We start from the raw sequence: 5,894 nt of genomic DNA on the forward strand, positions 1-5,894 counted from the left end.
CAGTGACAGCTTTACTTCTTCTTTTCTGATTTGGATTCCTTTTATTTCTTTTCTTCTATGATTTCCATGGCTAGGACTTCCAAATCTGTGTTGAATAATAGTGGTGAGAGTGGACATCCTTGTCTGGTTCCTGATCTCAGAGGAAATGCTTTCAGTTTTTCACCATTGAGGATGATGTTTGTGGTGGGTTTGTCATATATGGCCTTTATTATGTTGAGGTAGTTTCCCTCTCTGCCCACTTTCTGGAGAGTTTTTAATCATAAATGTGTGTTGAATTTTATCAAAAGCTTTTTCTGCATCTGTTGAGATGATCATATTGTTTTTATTCTTCAATTTGTTCATGTGGTTTATCACATTCATTGATTTGCATATACTGAAGAATCCCTGCATCCCTGGGATACAACCCACTTGATCATGGTGTATGATCCTTTTAATGTGTTGTTGGATTCTGTTTGCTAGTATTTTATTGAGGATTTTTGCATCTATATTCATCAGTGATATTGGTCTGTAATTTTCTTTTTCTGTATGCTAGTATTTTATTGAGGATTTTTGCATCTGTATTCATCAGTGATATTGGTCTGTAATTTTCTTTCTCTGTAGTATCTTTGTCTGGTTTTGGTATCAGGGTGATGGTGGCCTCATAGAATGAGTTTGGGAGTGTTCCTTCCTCTGCAATTTTTTAGAAGAGTTTGAGAAGGACGGGTGTTACCTCTTCTCTGAAGGTTTGATAGAATTCACCTGTGAAGCCATCTGGTCCTTGACTTTTGTTTGTTGGAAGATTTTTAATCACAGTTTCGATTTCATTACTTGTGATTGGTCTGTTCATATTGTCTTATTGCTTCCTGGTTCAGTCTTGGAAAGTTACACCTTTCTAAGAATTTGTCCATTTCTTCCAGGTTGTCCATTTTATTGACATAGAGTTGCTTGTAGTAGTCTCAGGATGCTTTATATTTCTGCGGTGTCTGTTATAACTTTGCCTTTTTCATTTCTAATTTTATTGATTTGAGTCCTCTGCCTCTTTTTCTTGATGAGTCTGGCTGATCTATGCTGGAGAACGTTCCATGTGTACTTGAGAAGAAAGTGTAATCTGCTGTTTTTGGATGGAATGTGCAATAAATATCAATTAAATCTCTCTGGTCTGTTGTGTCATTTAAAGCTTGTGTTTCCTTTTTAATTTTCTGTCTGGATGACCTGTCCATTGGTGTAAGTGAGGTGTTAAAGTCCCCCACTATTATTGTGTTATTCTCAATTACCTCTTTTATAGCTGTTAGCATTTTTTGAGATTTTTCTTGTTTCTTGAGGTAGGATTGTATTGCTGTAAACTTCCCACTTAGAACTGCTTTTGCTGCCTCCCATAGGTTTTGGATCTTTGTGTTTTCATTGTCATTTGTCTCTTGGTATTTTTTTATTTCCTCTTTGATTTCTTCAATGATCTCTTGGTTATTTAGTAACGTATTGTTTAACCTCCATGTGTTTGTGTTTTTTACATTTTTTTTCCCTGTAATTGATTTCTAATCTCACAGTGTTGTGGTTAGAAAAGATGCTTGATATGATTTCAATTTTCTTAAATTTACTGAGGCTTGATTTGTGACCCAAGGTGTGATCTATGCTGGAGAACGTTCCATGTGTACTTGAGAAGAAAGTGTAATCTGCTGTTTTTGGATGGAATGTGCAATAAATATCAATTAAATCTCTCTGGTCTGTTGTGTCATTTAAAGCTTGTGTTTCCTTTTTAATTTTCTGTCTGGATGACCTGTCCATTGGTGTAAGTGAGGTGTTAAAGTCCCCCACTATTATTGTGTTATTCTCAATTACCTCTTTTATAGCTGTTAGCATTTTCATTATGTATTGAGGTGCTCCTATGTTGGGTGCATAAATATTTACAATTGTTATATCTTCTTCTTGGATTGATCCCTTGATCATTATGTAGTGTCCTTCCTTGTCTCTTGTAACATTCTTTATTTTAAAGTCTATTTTGTCTCATATGAGAATTGCCTGTCCAGCTTTGTTTTGATTTCCATTTGCATCGAATATCTTTATCCATCCCCCCACTTTCAGTCTGTACGTGTCCCTAGGTCTGAAGTGGGTCTCTTGTAGACAGTATATATATGGGTCTTGTTTTTGTATCCATTCAGTGAGCCTGTGTCTTTTGGTTGGAGCATTTAATCCATTCACATTTTAGGTTATTATCGATATACATGTTTCTGTTACTATTTCCTTAATTGTTTTGGGTTTGTTTTTGCAGGTCATTTTCTTCTCTTGTGTTTCCCACTTAGAGTAGTTCATTTAGCATTTGTTGTAAAGCTGGTTTGGTGGCGCTGAAGCTCTTAGCTTTTGCTTGTCTGTAAATCTTTTGATTTCTCCATCAAATCTGAATGAGATTCTTGCCGGGTAGAGTAATCTTCGTTGTAAGTTCTTCCCTTCATCACTTTAAATATACTGTGCTACTCCCTTCTGGCTTGTAGAGTTTCTGCTGAGAAATCAGCTGTTAACCTAATGGGAGTTCCCTTGTATGTTATTTGTTGCTTTTCCTTTGTTGCTTTCAATAATTTTTCTTTGTCTTTAATTTTTGTCCATTTGATTACCATGTGTTTTGGCATATTTTTCCTCGGTTTCATCCTGCCTGGGGCTCTATGTGCTTCCTGGACTTGGGTGGCGATTTCCTTTCCCATGTTAGGGACGTTTTCAACTATAATCTCTTCAAATATTTTCTCGGGTCCTTTCTCTCTCTCTTCTCTTTCCGGGACCCCTATAATGTGAATGTTGGTGCGTTTAATGTTGTTCCAGAGGTCTCTTCGGCTTTCTTCGTTTCTTTTCATTCTTTTTTCTTTATTCTGTTCTGCAACAGTGAATTCCACTATTCTGTCTTCCAGGTCACTTATCCATTCTTCTGCCTCAGTTATTCTGCTATTGATTCCTTCTAGTATATTTTTCATTTCATTTATTGTATTGTTCATCTCTAGGCTGACTTCATTTCTTTTCATTCTTTTTTCTTTATTCTGTTCTGCAGCAGTGAATTCCATCATTCTGTCTTCCAGGTCACTTATCCATTCTTCTGCCTCAGTTATTCTGCTATTGATTCCTTCTAGTATATTTTTCATTTCATTTATTGTATTGTTCATCTCTACTTGTTTGTTCTTTAATTCTTCTAGGTGTTTGTTCTTTAATTCTTCTAGGTCTTTATTAAACATTTCTTGCATCTTCTCAATCTTTGCCTCCTTTCTTTTTCCAAGGTTCTGGATCATCTTCACTGTCATTATTCTGAATTCTTTTTCTGGAAGGTTGCCTATCTTCACTCATTTAGTTGTTTTTCTGGGGTTCTATCTTGTTCCTCATCTGGTACATAGTCCTCTCCCTCTTCATTTTGTCTGTCTTTCTCTCAATGTGGTTTTCGTTCCACAGGCTGCAGGACTGTAGTTCTTCTTGCTTCTGCTGTCTGCCCTCTCTCCTCTCTGAATTCTTGATCTAAATTTATATATGTGATAAACTTCATGTCCTGCTCATACCTCTGATTCAGATTAACATGTACTTTCACCTCCTTCATTTTCAGTGTTCTGCCATCTTAAATAGAAAGTCCAACTTGCCTGCATCCATGTAAGAAACCTCAGAGCCAAATCAACTTTTCTTTCTCTCCCATTTTCACACCTAATCAGTGAACAAATTCTGTGGATTCTTCATAAACTAACAGTGTGTTGATTACAACTTTCTAGTCCTTCCAAGTAGATTAATGCCCTAATCTTAGCCCATCATCATCTTGTAACTGGTCATTTGCATCAACTCCCTAATGTATGTTAGAGCCTCAGACTCAGATTCATTGAACATCCCTGAATCATCTACTGTAACTCATCATTGGGCTGGGTATTTACGCATATTTATCTCACTTCATTCTCATAAAATTCTGTTATTATTGTTCCCGTTGGCAGCTGGAGAAGTACTTCAGTAAGATTACACAATCACTGAATGGCAAAGCCAGAATTTCAATCCCAATCTTGTAACTCCTGATTGAGCTGTCTCAGGTTTCTCACCTTGAATCTATTCTTCACCCTGCTGCTATGGTTATCTTCCTTGGACACAGGTTAGGTCATAGTACCCCCTGCTCAAAAACTAAAATTCTCTAATCTCTGTAGCAGTGTTTTTAAAATTTTAAATTATGTACTCTATCAATAAAAAAATTTGACTATGCATCCAATGTACATAGACATGCATTTATTTATGAAACATTTGCATTCACAAAGGATACTAGTATATATTATATCTATACAGAAATATGAATTTAAAGGGAGAGAGAATAAAATAGAAATAGAAGTTACAGTATATTTTTTCATGCCCCTGTGGATTTTTAACCTTCTTAGGATATTTCATTGCACTTCAGACACCACTGAATTCAAGTTTAAGGACCTCTGTGATCTTTCCTCAACCCAAATTTTTGAGATTACTTTTAGAAATTTCCTTTCAGTCCTGTCTATCTAAGCCTCACTGCTTTACTCACAGTTTCTTGTAAATACAGTGCACTTTCATGTCTCTCTTTCTTTGCTCCAATTGTTTCATCAGTCAGAAATGAGCATTATCCTTTTTTTGCCAGCAGAAAACTATTCTGTTAGACTAAGCAAAAAAAATTCTATCTCCTTCATCAAAAGACCCTAGTCAAAACTAATCAGTCCTTGAGCACATGGCTTATATCTCCATCATGACATTGATTTTATTCTGCTGTTTACTCTGTTTTTTAGAGTTGTGTACTTCTCTTTCTTATTCAGTATAGTGACATCTTTGAATACAGTAATTATGTCACATTCATTTCTGCATTTCTCATAAGGTGTACTATATTTAATTAAATAGTAAACTTTTAACAAGCATTTGTGAACTGAATAAGAGAATGTTGGCTTTTGTGAATTCAAATAATATCCTACATGTAAAAAAGTCAAAATAGAATCATTACAGAGGAGCAGACAGAGAGAAGGAACCAAGAAAAGAGCTGAGGAGATTGGTTCAAGGTGGTGGAGTAGAAGGATGTGCTCTCACTCCCTCTGGCGAGAGCACCAGGATCACAACTAACTGCTAAACAGTCATCGACAGGAAGACACTAGAACTCACCAGAAGAGATACCCCACATCTAAAGACAAAGGAGAAGCCACAATGAGACGGTAGGAGGGGTGCAATCACAGTAAAATCAAATCCCATAACTGCTGGGTGGGTGGCTCACAGACTGGAGAACACGTATACCACAGAAGTCCAACCACTGGAGTGAAGGCTCAGAGCCCCACGTCAGGCTGCCCAACCTTGGGGTCCAGCAACGGGAGGAGGAATTCCTAGAGAATCAGACTTTGAAGGCTAATGGGATTTGATTGCAGGACTCTGACAGGACTGGGGGAAACAGAGACTCCACTCTTGGAAGGCACACACAAAGTAGTGTACGCATCGGGACCCAGGGGAAGGAGCAGTGACCCCTTAGGAAACTGAACCAGACCTACCTGCTAATGTTGGAGGGTCTCCTGCAGAGGTGGGGGGTTGATGTGGCTCACCGTGGGGACAAGGACACTGGCAGCAGAGGTTCTGGGAAGTACTCCTTGGCGTGAGCCCTCCCAGAGTCTGCCATTAGCCCCACCAAAGAGCCCAGGTAGGCTCCAGTATTGGGTTGCCTAAGACCAAAAAACCAGCAGGGAGGGAACCCAGCCACACCCATCAGCAGACAAGTGGATTAAAGTTTTACTGAGCTCTGCCCACCAGAGCAACACCCAGCTCTCCCACCACCAGTTCCTCCCATCAGGAAGCTTGCACAAGCCTTTTAGATAGCCTCATCCACCAGAGGGCAGACAGCAGAAGCAAGAAGAACTACAATCCTGCAGCCTGTGGAACAAAAACCACATTCACAGAAAGATAGACAAGATGAAAAGGCA

This window comes from Physeter macrocephalus, chromosome 11, assembly GCF_002837175.3.
Source record: "Physeter macrocephalus isolate SW-GA chromosome 11, ASM283717v5, whole genome shotgun sequence".
NCBI lineage: Eukaryota > Metazoa > Chordata > Mammalia > Artiodactyla > Physeteridae > Physeter > Physeter macrocephalus.